Below are 19,752 nucleotides of genomic sequence, written 5' to 3' on the forward strand. Positions count from 1 at the left end.
TCAAATAATTATTACTGTGAGCTTTCTGTAAAATATTCAGTATGATATCAGAATTTTTCGAACACAAATTCTATTTCGAAAGTATAAACTACCATCAAAACTAACATGAAATACTGAATCAAGTGTCTTTTCAATCTTCTCCTGTTTAGCAATCAACTCAGAATCTCTTTTTCAGGCTTCACAAATCTACTGTAGAAATATCGGTCTAGCTTTTAATTCCACTATAATAGAACCATCATCAATCAACATCAATCGAGTATTCAACATTCACAAAGAAAATAAGGATTTTCTACTTAAAGCATCAGCGACAGCATTAGCTTTTCCTAGATGATAATCGACAATCAAATCATAGTCTTTTAGTAGCTCCAACTATCTACGTTGTCTCAAATTTAATTCTCTTTATGACATCAAATACTTCAAGCTTTGTGATCCGTGAAGATATGACATTTTTCTCTATACAAATAGAGTTGCCAGATTTTTAATGCAAACACAATAGCTGCCAGTTCTAAATCATGATCATGTAATTTTTCCCCTGCGGTTTCAATTGACAGGAAGCATAAGCTACCACTTTGCCTTATTCCATCAAAATGCAACCTAAACCATTCAGTGAAGCATCACTATAAATAATACTTTCAACTGATCAAAATTTTGCTAACACTTTTTAGACCATTCAAACTTAATATCTTTTTGAAGTAGCTTCATTATTGGAGCAGAAATCATCGAAAACCCTTTTACAAATCTTCGATAATATCTGGCTAACCCAAGAAACTTCTGATCTCTGAAACATTTTTCAAAGGCTTCTAGTCTACAATAGTTGATATTTTACTCTGATTCACTTTAATATCCTCTGCCGATACAATATGTCCCAAAAATCCAACTTCTTGAAGCCAAAACTCACACTTACTAAATTTAGCAAATAACTATTTCTCTCGCAATGTCTGCAATATTACTCTCAAATGCTGTGCATGCTCGATTTCATCTTGGGAATAGATAAAAATATCATCAATGAATACCACTACTAATCTGTCTAAATACGACCGAAATATTCTATTCATCAAATCTATAAATGCAATAGGTGCATTGGTTAAACCAAATGACATAACTAAAAATTCATAATGTCCATACATGGTTCTAAAAGCAGTTTTCGGCACATCCGGTTAACCCATAACCGATAATATCCAGAACAGAGCTCAATCTTTGAAAACACTGTCGCACATTTCAGTTGATCAAACAAATCATCGATATGTGGCAAAGGATATATATTTTTATTGTGACTTTATTAAGCCGTCGATAGTCGATACATAATCGCATTGATCCGTCCTTTTTCTTAACAAATAGTACAGGAGCACCCTAGAGAGAAAAACTAGGCCGCACAAACACTCTATCTGTTAATTCCTGTAACTGCGCTTTTAATTCTGTAGGTGCTATTCTATACGGAGCTATCAATATCGGAGAAATTCTCGATACTAACTTACAGCAATTTCAACCTCTTTGACTGGCGGTAACCCTGGTAACTCTTATGGAAATACATCTAAGAACTCACAAACAATCCAAACTAATTCTAATTTCACTTTTGAAGCCCATGAATCAAATATATAAGGTAAATACGCTTCACAACCTTCCCTGGCATATTTCTGAACTGACCTAGTTGAAATGATATTAGATGAACTATTATACTATTTGATTCAACTCTAACTATCTCACTATCTTAACATTTCAGTAGAATTTACTTTCGTCTAAAATTTACAACAGCATCATGTAAAGTCAACCAATCCATTCCGAGAATCACATCAAACTCATCAAATGGTAATAGGATCAGATCAAATGGAAAGTTGCAATCTTAAATCATCAAGAGACAGTTTCTACAAACTTTATCAACTAACACATACTGACCTACAAGATTCGTTACTTTGATCACAAATTCAGTTGACTCATAAGGTATTTTTTTATCCGACATGACAGCTGTGCATATATATGAGTGAGTTGACCCAAGGTCAATCAAAGCATTAACATTAGTATCTGATACGTGATATTCGTGACAGGTTTTAAAAATCTATAATTAATCATTCTTGAAACTAACTATTATCACAATGAAGGCAAGTGTACCTATCGAATAGTAGTATAGCTTTAGCAAGACCGGATTGTCGAACCCAAAGGAACCAAGAGTACTAGTTATTACTTTCTTTTTATTATCTAGCCTAAAAATTAAGGGATTTTGTTTATCTAAACTAATTAACTAAACTAAGGGTGCACAGAGAGAAAATTAGGAAATGCTTTTGGGAAAACTCGATTGATTAAGACAATACCCAAGGAAAAATCCACCTAGACTTCACTTGTTATTTGACTCTGAATCAGACGATTTATTCATTTGACCTGATCTGTAGAAATCCCTAAGTTATATTATTATCTCTCTCGAGACTAATAACATCTAACCCTAGGTTGATTAATTGAAATCTCTTTCTAATTAACACCCTAGTGTTGCATTAACTCGATCTATGGATTCCCTTATTAGGTTTCACCCTAATCCGGCAAAATCTTGTCACCCTATCTCTAGGCGTGCAATCAACTCCGCTTAATTATGACAAATTTACTTTTAGACAGAGACTTTTACTCCTCTGAATAAGCGCATTAACTTGAATCAATATCCTGGAATATTAAAACAAGAATTAAGAACACATAATTAAGAACAAGTCAAATATTTATCATACAATTCAGATAATAATAACAAGATCCGTCTTAGGTTTCATTCCTCTTAGGTATTTAGGGGGTTTAGTTCATAATTATGAGAAAAAACATATCAAAAGAATAAAGATAACAAAACATAAAGAAAACCCAAAACTCCTAAAGAAAATTGAAGGGAGATCTTCAGTCTTGACGATGAATCTGGCTTCTGAGATGGATCAATCGACTTTCCTTGAGTAATTCCTACCTCCTACTCCGTGTGTCTCCTCTAAATGCCTCATCAGGTGTTTAAATAGGCTTTAGAATGCCTAAGAGCCCTCAAAAGTGGCCTTTTATGAATAGGACTATACTTGGGCTCGACAGGGACACGTCCGTGGGACACGCCCGTGTGCGATTGCTTCAGACCGTGGTAAAGGCTGTTAAATAGGCACGGGTGTGTGGTCTACCCGTGTGAGTCGTGCTTCGATTCTGCCAAATGGAAACGGCCGTGTGCCCTACCCGTGTGAGGAAGCCCAGGCCGTGTTGATTTCCATGTTTGCCCGTTTTCTCCGTTTTTGGGCCATTTCTCACTCTTTTTACTCTGCTATGCTCACCTAAGTATAAAGCATGAAATTAAAGGATTAGGAGCATCGAATTCACCAAATCTAAGGAGAAATCATCCATAAATGTGCTAAGCATGGGATAAAAATATGTATAAATTACGATTTATCAAATACCCCACACTTAAGCGTTTGCTTGTCCTCAAGCAAAATCCTCAACTCACAATCAAAATAAATTCTTCTCAACTTATAAACCCTATCGATAATATCTCAAAATAAACCATAAGTAATCATACATTGAGAATTCAACTAGAAGAACATCAAAGTTTCAAACATTCTAAGTTGAGTATTTTATCACGGAAACATAGGTGTCTCCCCTTATTTAAGTGATTACCTTTGATTCAAAATATCATAAAGTTTAACATTCTCACTAAAGATTCACTCAAATCACTCGAGGTGTTTAAAGACAATAAATGAAGCACTCATTAGTCAATATGAAAAGTTATTACCATAGGCTTGCATGAAAATCAAATCTCCGCCACTATATATTGAGATGATACGTCAATCAAAAGGTCTTTAAAGGGTTGTAACGTGGCTTTGGTTAGGGGGTGTGGTCACAAGCTGAAAAAAAGGTTAGAATCAAGATTGAATTAAAAAATTACCTAACTAGAAAAATAACTAATCATTAATTGAATACAAGTGAGCTTCTTCTCAGAATATGGAATTAACACTTAAGCTCAAAAAACAACGAATTACTACTAATATATATGTATGTATTGTATTTTTTTAAGAAACAAGTCAAATAACATAGGCTATCTATCAAAAATAAAACATAGCTAAGCAATTTATTTAAATCAAATCTCGACAAAAATAGGGATCAAGTTAATTTAGGGGATTTCAACAATAATGGGTTAAGGGTTAATGTTGAGGGTAAATCAATGAATGGGTTGTTAGGCTCAAGGGGGTTCACTAAGGGTTAATTGTGAAGGTAGGCTTTTATAGAGTGAGTGAGTTAAACCTAAGTGCCTTTACCATCTCGACATATCAAATCAAATGGTGTGGTCTTAACATGCATAATCAAGCAAGTTCTAGAATGACAATTCAATATTGACGCACTCAAAGCATGAAAGAAATAATAGATGCTCTAAAGGCTCAAGATCTCACAAAAATTATGGCTTTTTGATGTTTAAACCTGTGAATTTTAACTCAAGATAATACCTAAACTTGGGGAAACAACCTAAAATTTTTTTAATTCTTAAAAATCAACTTATCATGCTTGATTCTTTAATTCCTTAAAGTTTAAACAATCAATGCATAAATGCCTATGTTTTAATTCAAAACATATTGATAAAAATCATAAATTAATCAAAATTCATTCTAATGATGATATGAGAAAATTATTTGAGAACAAGACAAAATTCTGGGATTTTTCTGATAATGATATAAAAGGCCCCCCACACGTAAGATGTACATTGCCTTCAATATACAAAGTTAAATGTATTGTATTATATAGATATATAATCATAAGATAGGGAAAAGAGTGAAACTTCCTGAATGTTGAATGGAATCTTTGAATTGGAGGTATGGAGATCAATCGACTAAGGTAATGATAAGATTGAAGGAGGATACTCCGGTGGTGGTAGAGGTTGGGTTCTATAACCACAGTATCCAGCGAAGAGGTTATCATAGTGGTCGGGCAGGACATGACAGTCGTGGAGAACCTTTTCCAGTGGAGTTTCAAGTTCCTAAGTGATGATGAGCTTTGGAGCTCTTTATAACTGTGATAACATCAAGAACTCTTTAGGAAATATAGAGAAACATAATTACTCCTAATGAAATAGCCGAAACTATAAATTATTCAATAAAAATTATAAAACCTAAAAATGAAATAGTATTAAATGAAAATTAAATAAAAAAGTACTTAAAGAAGATAAATAAAGATAAAAGTGAAAATAAAAATAAAAAATAAAAAAGTCTTTAAACATCGTCATCACTAGATGGTTCGCGAGGTGGTGGTGGTGATGAGATGTGAAGGTGCTGACAAATCTGATGAAGAGTAGCATCAATATGATCAAAGCACTGAAAACACTGTTGTTCAAATCGAGTAAGGTACTCAGAGATGTCAAAGTATGAAGCCGCCACATGAACTGGACGATGGATGGGTGGTGGCTGAGACGGTGGGTCTTTGTGCTATGGAAGGACATCATCAGTAATGTCCTATGGGTCTCCCTCCTCGACGGACTGGACGAGGCGGTATTGAGGAAGGTAGGTTCCACGTCGTTTCTTGAGCATCCTCATATGTAGCATACTGGAGATGCCCTGTGGGGCCATCTGGCTGATGAGGGTGAGGGAGGATGATTGTTCTGCTGTGTTGAGGAGCCCGAAGTACAGTGCCAATCTAGTCACATAGGGGCCAATGGAGATGACTCCTTTCCTATGCTGCTCCATCTGATGGCGAATGGCGAGGGAAATGAAATAGGCAAGGTCGAAGATGTGCCCGTTCACTATGCTCCACAAGAAATAGGCGTTGTGAGTGTTAACAACGCCAGTGCTCTCTCATCGTCCTATCAGGGTGTGAGCAAGGATAGCGTGCAGGTATCTCAGGGACGGGGCGAGAGCCGATGCCTTGGAGCAGCTAGGGTCATAGGTGGCCGAGTCAGGGACTAAAGCTCTCCAACACTTCGAAGGAGAATAGTGGATATGGCAATGGAGGGTGTCGAGTTCGTTGTCATCCATGAACTCCTCCGTATACAGCCCTAGTGCAATTTCGAACTCAGGTACGCTTAACTGGCGAACCAAACCACCGAGGCGGAACTGGACCATTCCTGGATCTTCAAACTCTATCATAACGGTTTGGAAGTGAAAGGTCAAATAGAGTTCCAGTGTGAGCTCGAGGTATGTCGGCTTGATGATCCCAAAGAAGAGCTCTCATGGATCAGTCGACAGAAGGGCTCTGACCGGGTCAGCCAGCTGGACTTGTTCAAGTGTGATCTAGTCAATACAGCGGCTCACACCTAGGGGTCAGGCTCGAAGTATTTGAAAGAGTTTTTCCTGGGGTCCTAAGGGAAACTCAATAAATGGGTGCCTGATCTTCGTTGTAGGACCCGAGGATGACGCTGCTCCTTCCCTCTTCTTTAAGGTAGGGACAACGATTTTCTTACCCCGTGGTTTTGAGATGATATCTGTAATGAAAACATGAAGTTATAAGAATAATCCCTATGAATGGAAAGGCATGCAAGAATGTTAAAACTAAATAACACTATTTCATAGGGGTTTTCTGACTAAATGAAAAATCTACTGAAAAACAATCCAAATCTTAATAGATATATCAAATTATTATTATGAATACAAAGACGAGAATGATGCTAAAGGAAATAACTAGTGGATGAATGCATATGGGAATGATATTGAATGAATGTATCATAAAAAATGGCAAAGAACTATCATTAGAACTATGAAAATAGTCAAATAAAACAAGAAAAATCAAATTAGTAAACGAAATAGATAGAAAAGAACGAACAAACACGAGAGCTTGGTAGAGAGAGGAGCTTGGGTCATCGATGGTGATGTTGTGGTTGGCGCATAGGCGTGGCAGGAAGGCGTAGGCAAGAGTTGCGGTGGCTAAGGTTAGGGATTTTGGGGAAGGAGATGATGAATAGTGAGGGGTTTATATAGATTTTGGGGTGTGCCCTTATTTTAGCCTGTGTTTATTGTTATTTTCAAATTTGGGCACGTCTGAAATTCATCCCACGCCCGTGTCCTTTTGGCGTGTTGGTGCACATGGCCGTGTCCTATTTCGTTTGCTTCTATAGGCGCACGCCCGTATTGTTTTATCAGTCTTAAGTACGGGTGGTGGGACACGCCCGTGTTAAATTCTTAGTTTCAACCATGGTTTCTAGACATGGGTGTGTCATATGCCCGTGTTGTTTTGACAGACTCGCCCACGACCACATCGCACGGCCGTGGCAACTTATCGCATCTCGTGTTGGGGAAAAAATTTTGCCCTGTTTTCACACGACCGTATCATACGACCGTGTCTCCGCCTGTGGTGGGAGCACGACCTAAGGCACGCCCTTGTGGATTAGAAAAACTATGTTTCAAGGACTTAGGTAGTGATTAGGTGTTAAAAATTAAAATTTTAAAGAAATCAATACTGTTAGTGCTCGAGTTGCCTCCCGATAAGCGCTTACTTAGAGTCTAAGCTTGACTTATCTCCCTTTTGCGTGGTCATGGTGGTGCGAGGAGTTTACACTCCTCGTTCCTGCTATCAATTTCATCAAAATAAGGTTTTAGGTGGGTACTATTTACCTTAAAAGTGTCAAATTTGGGATGAATTACCTCAACTATACCGTATGAAAAAATGCTGAATACCGTAAGAGGGATTGCTCTGTTAGCTTTAGGAGTGGCAATACGAGGGTCTGCAGCATCTGGTAGTACTTTGTCTTCAACCTTAAGTTGATTTGGTGAAATATTGAGCTCGTCATGGTGTGGTTTTGTTTTATCGTGTGTCCTTGGTTTATGTGTTCACCATTCATCTAGTTCCTCAATTTGCAGCCTTCATTATTCATAGATGGGTTCTTAGTTGTTACTTGAACAAGGCTCATGTATGCTCTTCGAACGTGTTTCCTGTAAAGAAGGTTGCACCACATGGTCAGTATTAATAGGATTACGAGCTTGAAGAGTAACTGAGTCATCACCCACACGAAGTGTGAGTTCACCTGTACCAACATCAATAATGGTTCTAGCAGTTGCTAAAAAGGGCCTTCCTAAAATTAGAGGTGCGTCACTACCCTCTTATATGTCTAGAACAACAAAATTGATTGGGAAGATAAATTCATCAATTTTTACAAGTACATCTTCAACGATACCTCTAGGAAATCTGATAGTTTTATCGGCTAACTGAATACTCATCCTAGTTTGTTTGGGTTTCCCAAAACCTAGTTGTTTAAACATTTTGTAGGGCATGACATTAATACTAGCCCCTAAATCAGCCAAAGCATTTTTAACATTTAAGCTACCAATTAAATAAGGAATCGTAAAACTCTCTGGATCTTTCAATTTGTTGGCCAGATTATTCTATAGAATGGCTGAGCTAACTGCATTTAACTCTACATGCGATGCCTCATCCAACTTCCGTTTATTTGTTAAAAACTCCTTTAAGAATTTGAAAAATTGTTCATCTATGCGGTCTTTCCTTGTCACATTGGGGTATGACACTCGTGATTTGTACTCTTTACTTATCGATTTCTGCTCACTGTGGTCTACCACGCCTTTACCTTTACTTGCCACAATTCCTTGCCTCGGTTCTGGTTTAGGTTTAACTAACCCTTCCTCGTCTTAAATGGTAATTACGTTGAGTTGTTCCCTTGGGTTAGATTCAGTGTTACTCGGCAGGCTACCTTGTGGTCGTTCAGAAATCAATTTGGCGAGTTAGCCTATCTGAGTTTCGAGCCCTTAGATCGATGCCTGTTGATTCTTAAGTGCTGTTCCAATATTTTAGAAGGGAGTTTCGGACACTGAGATAAACTTTGTTAGCATCTTCTCAAGGTTCGGCTTCTTTTCTTGTTGGTAAGGTGGTTGTTGGAAGCCTGAAGGTGGTGGTGGTCTCTGATTCCCTTGGCCTCCCCATGAGAAATTTGGGTGGTTTCTCCATCCTACATTGTAAGTGTTACTATAAGGATTATTTTTAGGTCGAGAATTATTACCCATATAATTTAATTGCTCATTTTCCATGATGTGGCCATAAGGTGGGTATTCTAAATTGCTTGTCCCTCCTCCACTTGCATTGCATTGCATTACTGGGTGAACCTGTGAAGAACCAAGAAAATCGTCAAATTTTCTATTCAAAAGTTCTACCTAATTTGAGAGCATGGTGACCGAATCGATGTTAAAAACGCCGGCTGCTTTCGTTGGCTTTGTCCTTATGACTTGCCACTGATAATTATTCAGTGACATCTCTTCTATAAATTCATAAGTATCCTCAGGTGTCTTATTATTGATAGTCCCACCAACGGCTGCTTCAACCATCTATCTAGTTGAAGGATTCAGGCCATTGTGAAAAGTTTGAACCTGTAGCCAGAGTGGTAACCTATGGTGAGGGCACCTTCTCAACAGATCCTTGTATCTCTCCCATGCATCGTAGAGTGTTTCTAGATCCATCTGCACAAAAGAAGAGATATCATTCCTTAATTTAGCCATTTTAGTCGACGGAAAATATTTTAGTAAAAACTTTTCAGTCATTTGTTCCCAAGTAGTGATTGACCCTCGTGGTAACGAGTTCAACCACTGTTTAGCCTTATTCCTTAATGAAAAGGGAAATAACCGAAGGCGTATGGCGTCGTCAGAAACGCCATTAATTTTAAATATGTCGTAAAACTCCAGAAAATTCGCCAAGTGATTGTTTGGATCCTCATCTTGCAAACCATCAAACTGAACAAATTGCTATATCATTTGAATCGTGTTAGGTTTTAGTTCAAAATTAATTGCAGCAATAGCAACCCTAACTATACTTGATTCAGTTCCTGTTAATTTTGGTTTAGCATAATCATACATAGTACGTGGAGCATGATTCTAATTTACTAGATCAACAGCAATCGCAAGAGGTAGAGAATTTTTTTGGATTTTTAGCCATCTCCTCGGTTGTGGTTTGAATATCATCCTCTTGCTCTTCCTCTGTGTATCTTAAGCTTCGCCTTATTTTTTTTTGGGTTTTTGTGAGCTGTGCGATCGATCTCAGTATCAAAAAGTAATGGTCCTGATGGGTTTCTTCTGGTCATAAACTAGAAAAACCTGTCAAAAGCAAATAAAAAAGAAAATTAGAAAAGAAAATAAAAATTTAAATTGCAAATAAAGTAAAACGACTAAAGTAATAAAAATTGAGTGTTCCTAATATCTTAGTTTCCCCGGCAACGGCGCCAAAAACTTGATACGTGATATTCACAACAGGTTTTAAAAAATCTATAATTAATCGTTCTTGAAACTAACTATTATCATGATGAAGACAAGTGTACCTATCGAACAGTAGTATAGCTTTAGCAAGACCGGATTGTCGAACCCAAAGGAACCAAGAGTACTAGTAATTACTTTCTTTTTATTATCTAGCCTAAAAATTAAGGGATTTTGTTTATCTAAACTAATTGACTAAATTAAGGGTGCACAGAGAGAAAATTGGGAAAAGCTTTTGGGAAAACTTGATTGATTAAGACAATACCCAAGGAAAAATCCACCTAGACTTCACTTGTTATTTGACTCTGAATCAGATGATTTATTCATTTGACCTGATCCGTAGAAATCCCTAAGTTATATTATTATCTCTCTCGAGACTAATAACATCTAACTCTAGGTTGATTAATTGAAATCTCTTTCTAATTAACACCCTAATGTTGCATTAACTCGATCTATGGATTCCCTTATTAGGTTTCACCCTAATCCAGCAAAATCTTGTCACCCTATCTCTAGGCGTGCAATCAACTCCGCTTAATTACGACAAATTTACTCTTAGACAGGGACTTTTGCTCCTCTGAATAAGCGCATTAACTTGAATCAATATCCTGGAATATTAAAACAAGAATTAAGAACACATAATTAAGAACAAGTCAAATATTTATCATACAATTCAGATAATAATAACAAGATCCGTCTTAGGTTTCATTCCCCTTAGGTATTTAGGGGGTTTAGTTCATAATTATGAAAGAAAATGTATCAAAAGAATAAAGATAACAAAACATAAAGAAAACCCAAAACTCCTAAAGGAAATTGAAGGGAGATCTTCAGTCTTGACGATGAATTCGGCTTTTGAGATGGATCAATCGACTTCCCTTGAGTAATTCCTGCCTCCTACTCCGTTGTCCCCTCTAAGTGCCTCATCCGGTGTTTAAATAGGCTTTAGAATGCCTAAGAGCCCTCAAAAGTGGCCTTTTCCGAATAGGACTATACTTGGGCTCGACAAGGACACGCCTGTGTGCGATTGCTTTAGACTGTGGTGAAGGCTGTTAAATAGGCACGGGCGTGTGGTCTACCCGTGTGAGTCCTGCTTTGATTCTACCAAATGGACACGGCCGTGTGGCCTACCCGTGTGAGGAAGTGCAGGCCGTGTTAATTTCTCATGTTGGCCTGTTTTCTCCGTTTTTGGTCCGTTTCTCTCTCTTTTTACTCTCCTATGCTCACCTAAGTATAAAGCATGAAATTAAAGGATTAGGAGCATCGAATTCACCAAATCTAAGGAGAAATAATCCATAAATGTGCTAAGCATGGGATAAAAATATGTATAAATTACGGTTTATCAGTATCAAAGATAGAAAATGTACTGATAATCACATTAGGTGATGAAGCTTCTTCACGAGCTCAAATTGCATAAGCCTTAACTGGTGCTCGAGCCTCAGATCTAATTGCTGAATCTTTAGTTCCACTATGACTGTTTCTCGCATTACCACTATTTCTGGGTGGCCTCCCTCTCGCAGTCGTGTTACTCGACCGAGTGTTCTGAGCTTTCTCTCTATCAGACTTTTCAGGCCAGTCTCGAAGAAAATGATCATAAGAACTGCATTTAAAGCACGATTCATCTCTCAATCTGCACTCACCAAAATGTCGTCTATTGCACTATTGTCATTCAGGTTTATTAATATGAACATTCTTCACACGCGGTACAAAAGTAGCCTGAGGTCTCCAATTTGAATGTTGCTTTCCTTTATCTCTTTCCAAAAGTCCAATCAAAGTTGACGTATGACTATGAAATTCTATCGATTTTTTCGATGGAGATGAAAATGATTTTCCCATAAGTCGTTTACCAGTGTCACGAGCCTTAAAATTTTCCTTTCTTTTAGCTTTACTAAGTTCTTCTATCTTATGCACTCGATCCACCAATATTACAAATTATTTCAATTCCAGACTCCTCACTAACAATTTGATATATTCGTTTAACCCATTTTCAAATTGAGTGCACATAACAACCTCTGTTGGTATACATTCCCAAGCATACTTACTGAGTTGCACAAATTCTTTTTTGCTTCAGTTCTAAAAAATCTTTCCTTTTTTTATTATTAAGATACTGTTGACTAACATATTTCTTTTGAATTCTGTCTGAAAGAAATCCCAATTCACATGATCCCTTGGTACCACAACAATCAAAGTATTCTACCACTAATACACTGAGTCTTTTAACAGAGATACCACACATTTTAAACAATCAGCTGGAGAACAAGACAGTTTATCAAAAACCCATACAGTGTTTTCTAACCAAAACTTAGCTTTTTCAGGGTCGTCTTCAGCTGTTCCACAAAATTCTTCTGCCCTATACTTACGTATTTTATCAATCGAAGGCTTTCTTACACGTACTTATTTCGAACCTTGAGAAATAGAGGGGACAAGTTGGGGTACGAGAGTGGGTGGAGGTCATTTAGCCATAGGGTTTTTCTAACTAACTCAAAAAACCATTCAGACATCATTTAGAAGAAGGCTTCTTTTACCTCACTTCCCTGGTCCTTGGCTACAACCCCAGTACTAACTGTTCCTTGAACGAAGGCTTGCACATTACTTTCAACTTCATCGGAATCGGCTCGGTTGGACGACATCTTTTATCTATATGAAAACATAATTCACTTTGAGTTAAGAGGTATCACACTATCATAGGTTATACAATGACATGTATTTCTAGATTTCATACATGTGACGTTGAGCTCGAGAACCAACTAAACTGTAAATCTGAAACCACTAAATGTAACACCCTAACCTGTTTCCATCGCTGGATTAGGGTTAGGAAGCACTACCATACAAATTCGATTACTTTAATATAAAAACATATTAATAATGTCATTTAACAATAATTACTTGAAACTCATTACAACCCTAGCATACATATACATTTGGGCCTTAAATCGGGCTTTCGAAGCCCTAAAATCAATTTAAAAACAATTCGGGACTAATTTGAAACAAATAAAAAAATTTAGGAAATATTTAAAAAATTTGAAAATAGGGGTCATGCGGCCATGTGACATAGCCCAGGCCGTGTAACAATCGAACAAAGGGACACACGACTGTGTCCTAAACCATGTCTCAAACTATGTAACTCATTAAATAGGGTCACAAGATTTAGTAGCAGGCCGTGTGCCAGACTGTGTAACTCTCTGACTTGTGACGCACGGCCGTGTGCTAGGCCATGTAACATAATGACTTGATGCACCAAACTTAACAAGTGACACACAACTGTGTAGCCAGATCGTGTGTGACACACAGTCGTGTGATAACCCGTGTGCTCCATAATTTGGCCCTAAAAAAAACCATTTAAAGGCCAAAACACATCTAATCAACCATTCCAATTGTGCATGCATTCAAAAGACCTAAACACATTTCAAAAACGCATAAACATACCATTTCAAACATCCTATTTCATCCAACCAATATGCCATTCAAAGGCACCATAATTGTACCAAAAACTTCATTAACCAAAACAAATCAATATAGCCATATTCTAAGTACAAAACTTTAATTCCTTTAACTACCAAATAGCATCACATATAAGCCATTTACATATCATCCTAACATACCCAAAATGATCATTCATTACAAGTATCTAAAAGTGGCCAAAATGACCTAACTTGTTTAGGGATTAAAGTCCATCAAACAAAACATAAACTTCAAAAGCATTGTAACACCACTTACTCGTATCCGACACCGGAACAGGGTCTGAGGCATTACGAACTCAAACATAAACATTCATACAAAACTGGGCCATAAAATTTCATTCAATTTTAAAACCATTCATAAACATGCCTCTCGTCCTTTTTACGGGCCCACGAGGACCAATGTAGCACCCTGATTTTGGGCCTAGTCGGAACAGTGGTTTTGGGACCACAAATCTGATGATGAAAATTTTATTTTTTATTATATTTTTATGGTCTAAAATTTCACGGAATAATTTCATGAAAATTTTGTTCGAAAATTTTGATGTTCGGGCACTTAATTAAGTCAAAAGGACTAAATCGTAAAAAAGTGAAAAAGTTGAGTTCTACATACTAGAGGTGTCCAATTGTTATGAAATTTTAAATTGAGGATCCTTAAATGGTAATTAGACCATTGGTTAATTGCTGGACAAAAATAGATATGAAATGGGTGTAATAAAATATTTTTAAGTTAGGGGTATTTTGGTAAACTAATAATTAAAAGAATTAAAAAGGGAAATAAGCCAAATTAGCTATCATCTTCTTCATTCAACTGTTTCTACCAGCAGTAGCCATGGTTAAGGTTTGTTCAAACTCCCAAGCTCGATTAGCAAGGAAAAATCAAAATTCGGGCTAAAATCAGAAAATATCAGGTTGTGGACAAAATGGTAAAAATGACCATTTCCGCATACGAGGCAAGTTCATATGATTTTTAATAATGCAATGTGTAATTTAATGTTATTGCCTTGATATTAAATGAGATGTAAGTTCATGTGTAAATGTGGTAACATAATTGTTGTTTTAAGTAATTTAATGATATTTATATGATATGATGATTATTATCATGAAATATTATGCTTTGTGGTTATTATTGAGTAATATGCAAATTATGTGAGCTATTTGATAAATATGAAATTCTACCAAGTATCGGTTCCAACATTCCGTGGAAGACGACAATGATTTGTGATTGAGGAAAATCCTGTTTGAACCTTGGGAATAGATTAGGGTACAAGTGACATGTCACTAGGATATTTGAGTTCCGAACTCGTTGAGTTGAGTCCGAGTTTACTTATGGATGCGAAAACTCAAGCTTGTTGAGTTGAGTTTGAGTTCACTTATGGGTGGGTTACATGGTAGCTTGGCTACACGTATATTCCGCAGGCTATTGAGTTTGTTTAGCTGTGGGCATGGTACTTATGTGCATGCATTCCGTGTATCCGATTATATTCTGAGTGTTCAACATGTAATTTGGCGAAGTATTCATTGATGATTTCAATGAGGTAAGCCATTAGTGAGTATGTCTTTAAGTTATGTTACAAGTAGTATAGGTATGTACACTAAACTTATGTGTGATGCCTTGACATGTGATGATCTATGATGTATATAGTATTTGGTGAATATTATGAAAATGACATGATTTGGAATAAGTCCTTGATACTTGATGACATTGATATTATGGATTTATGGTTATAAAGCATAATTATGTGTTCTTACCATTATGAATGAAATGATATTGTATGGATTAGGTGAATAATAGTAATGAATGAGTAAATTTAGCCTTGGCAGTTTTGGGTTACTGCAGTAGTGCAACTTTGGAAATTCACCATAAATTGTGAAAATTGAATTAGGGCTGAATAAAATATGAGGTTAAATCCCAATGAGTCTAGTTTCACATAGAAGAAACGGTATATGAAATCAAAATTTATATTATGAGATATTTAAATTGTTGTGAGACAGATTCTGAATGACTTCGTGATCCCCTATTTCAATTTGAGAAAATCATTAAAAATTGTATAAAAATAATTATTGGTTGTAATTTATATTCTTAAAATCCTTAATGAGTATATTCTCTAGAAATATAGATGAGAGCATTATTTGAATTCTTTACTATGAGAAAAATAATTTTTAGTGAAGAGAGGTCAGAATTGTTGGACAGCAAAATAGGGAAAAATTCAATGAATAAACTGTACTAACTGGCTAAACCAAAAATTTTGGAAATTTTATGGGAGAAATTTATATGAGTCTAGTTTCAAAGAAAATTAAAAAAAACTTAATTTGGAGTCTCGTAGCTCCAGATATAAATGAAATAGTAACTATAACTCGGTAAAACAACTTAACCTGAACAAGAGTAAATTGGACAATTATGATGTTTTACCTTAAAAAAAACATGTGGGTAATTGCTTATTAACTTCATATGGGCTTACTAAGCATAAAGCTTACCCCTCCTCTCTACTTCTTCAGTTTTGGTAGGTCAACTTGGGGTTGGAGATCGTCGGAGGCAAAATCACACTATCAAGCTATCATTTTTGGGAGAATTAATTCAAATATTAGAAATATCAAGTGAGTGGCATGTATAGGAAGTTGGTTTGTGACACGTATTATTATTATGACTTTGACCATACGTATCGGTCTGCATTGAGTTATTGTATATGAACATGAGATGTGGTCTTTATCCATTATGGTTTGTAAGTTTAATTAATCATGCCATGTCCTATGTTTTGATGTGATGATATAGTTAGCTTTGTTGTTATTGCATGATTATGGATGTGTAAGTGCTCATTTATGCCACGTTATATATCTTTAAATATGAGTTTATGCATGTGTTTGAAAAGTTTTGAATTAAATGAAATTTTATGGCCCGATTTTCGTCTATGTGTATGGTTAAGTCTGGTAATGCCTCGTACCCTATTCTGGCCTTGGATACGGGTAGGGGTGTTACAACCAAAACGTACATTGGGTGTAGTTCGGGACTAAACCGAAAACTTTTGGAACTTTTGTGACACTTAGAAAATTTTCTTGCTTTGGAGGGTCACACGCCCGTGTGGGTAGGCCGTGTGATTACACACGCCCGTGTGGCTTGGGACACGCCCGTGTCGTTAGCCCGTGTAACTCTCTGTTTATGACATCATCAACAAAATTAGGGTCACACAGCCAAGTCAAAATTAGGGTCACATGGCCAAGTCTCACGCCCGTGTGGCGAATTAAATTCCAAAATCAGGTGCAGACTTCACAAGGCCAGGGCACACACCTATGTCCTGAGGCCGTGTCCTTCACACGACTGAGACACACGGTCGTGTCTCTGCCCGTGTGTTTACTACTGGGTATTCTGTTTTACCTAATTAGGGTGCAGGGGACACACGACCGGATCACACGTCCATGGGGCAGATTGTGTGTCACACACGGTCTAGACACACGCTAGTGTGCCTACACGTGTGGACAATTTTGAGGCTATTTTCCAATCCTTTTATCACCCTCAATAACACATGCACACTTACACATCTCAATGACATCCTACATGGCATAAGTGAGCACTTACACATTCATAAACACGGCTTATGCATATCAACTTCTTATCAGTTTATACTTACTTAAGACTTCATATTTTATTTAGACCAAGCTTACCAAATCACATGCAATATGAAACATCAATTTACTCCCATTCCATTCATTCATGCATTAGTTGTTATTATGCCATTTACTCACATTTCCATCATCAAACATCCATGATCATATCCATAATTCATCCATGCTAAATGAATTTAACCACATCATGAGTGGCCTTAGCACATGCATGCATATATGAATAGGATTACATCCCGATAATTAATATAGGCCATATCTCATGGCTATATACAAAATGAACCATCAAATCATTATAAACCAATAATTTTGGCTAAACTAATATGACATATAACAAAAAGACCAAGTCCCTATACATGCCATACTCAAAATACTTGAATTCACTATACCCAAAAGATTAGTTTGATAGTGTGAATCGAGCTCCAACATCCTTTGATCCTCGAGCTAGCTTGGCAATACTATAAGAAAATGGAAAAGAAAGGGGAGTAAGCATAAAGCTTAGTAAGTTTATATGTAAATAATTAACAACATGAACCACACATTATTATACACATAACACAATAATATTTATCACAATGTCATCAAGTGTCATAGGTACATTTTAAGTCATGCCATTTACATAATGTACAATAAAACTCATGATCATAACTTATTCATTCAGTTCTTTCGAGGTCTCATCGATTCATAATCTCAATGTTTATGAGGTTTGTGTACGTACTTGTACCCTTTCAACATGATCATACCTTGTCATCTCTTTGGCATTATTGTTGGATTTCCCGTTGAACCACTTGGAATACTAAAAGATACTCAGAAACTCTCATACACATGGTAGGATGTCAATACCATATTCCAGATATGGTCTTACATGGGATCACATATCGATGCCAATGTCATTTCCCAGACATGGTCTTATAGGGGATCGTAGATCGATGCCAACGCCATGTCCCAGACATGGTCTTATATGGGATTGTAGATCGATGCCGATGCCATGTTCTAGACATGGTCTTACATGGGATCACATATCGATGCTGATAGCCCATCTATGGTCTTATACGAAATTACATATCGATGCCAAAGCCATGTCCTAGACATGGTCTTACATGTGATCGCACGTAACCCTAATGTCATGACATTTGTATCCTAACTATTCCTAAGGTTCAATCGGGTTTCGAGATATTAAACTTTGTCGAATCGTCATCGAGTCATCATTAATTAAATCCACGAAGACAATTACACAATTCATGCAATATTAAAGTGTTAAAAACATAATAATGTAATGTTGCATTATTTACACACGAAATTACCTCGGTACCAAAACATGGTTAACTATTCGATTTAGTCCACAACCTTGTTCTTACTCGGTTTAGGTCTGGACTCCGTTTTTCTTGATCTATAATAGCAAATTTCACTTATTTAATTACCACATTGTTCAAATTAGTCCAAAAATCATTCTTTGGAAAAATTATAATTTTGCCCTTAAACTTTCACATAATTACAAATTAGCCCCTAAGCTCGTAAAATGAAATGTGTTCATTTTTTTGTTACCCAAGCCTAGCCAAACTTATAAAATGTTCATAGCAGCCCACATTTCTCATTAAAACATGCATTTTAGTACTCATTTTGCATCTTTTACAAATAGATCCTTTTCATGCATTTCCATAAAAAAATCACTTAGTAACAGATGTTAAACACACATTAAACACACATTAAACTTTCATATTCATCCATTAAACATCAAAATACATGCATGATACCATGGGTAATTTTTTGAACATGAAACGTAGCTCAAAATAATGGTAGAAATAGCTAGATCGATTGATGACAACTTCAAAAATGTAAAGAACATTAAAAACGGGGCTAGGATTGACTTACAATCATGCTTGGAAAGTGAAGAAACCCTTGCTATGGGGAGCTTCAAAGTTTTGGCCCTAGCTTGAAGAAGATGAGCAAAATTTGCTTTATTTTTCCCTTTTTATTCTTTTATTAACCAAATGGCAAAAATGCCCTTAAGGACGTCCTTTCAAATTTTTCCTATTCAAGTCCATTTTTGTCCATAATTATAAAAATTGGGTAAATTGCTATTTAAGGACCTCTAATTAATAATCCATCACAATTTAATGCTTAAAGCTTCTAGAATTCACATTTTTCAACTTTTGCAATTTAGTCCTAAATGTCAAATTGAACACTTTATCAATAGAATTTCTTCATGAAATTTTCACACAAGCATGCAATCATATCATTGACCCCATAAGAATCATAAAATAATTATTTCTACTTCAGATTTGTGGTCTCGAAACCATTGTTCCAATTAAGCCCAAATTCGGGATGTTACAAGCATATACATACCAAATTAACCTTTAACATATTCAAGAATTATCATTATTAAAGATCCTACACATGACATTTATAACCTTAGCCTAAATAACACAAAAACTACTGAAAGGTTTGCTGGATAGTGTGATAAATCTCTGACAATCTTCCAATTGGTCGAGCTTCTGATAATCTACAAAACAAAA

At 36.3% G+C, this 19,752-nt stretch overlaps 1 non-coding gene across 1 annotated transcript; it reads left to right on the top strand.

The window, feature by feature from the left end:
• The first annotated feature begins 9,306 nt into the window (after nt 1-9,306).
• LOC121228342 (small nucleolar RNA R71) lies at nt 9,307-9,413 on the top strand. Its single transcript, XR_005925918.1, has one exon. It is a non-coding gene; the product is annotated as a small nucleolar RNA R71 (small nucleolar RNA).
• Nucleotides 9,414-19,752: the final 10,339 nt, after the last annotated feature.

The sequence above is a fragment of the Gossypium hirsutum genome, chromosome A04, assembly GCF_007990345.1.
Source record: "Gossypium hirsutum isolate 1008001.06 chromosome A04, Gossypium_hirsutum_v2.1, whole genome shotgun sequence".
Taxonomy (NCBI): Eukaryota; Viridiplantae; Streptophyta; class Magnoliopsida; order Malvales; family Malvaceae; genus Gossypium; species Gossypium hirsutum.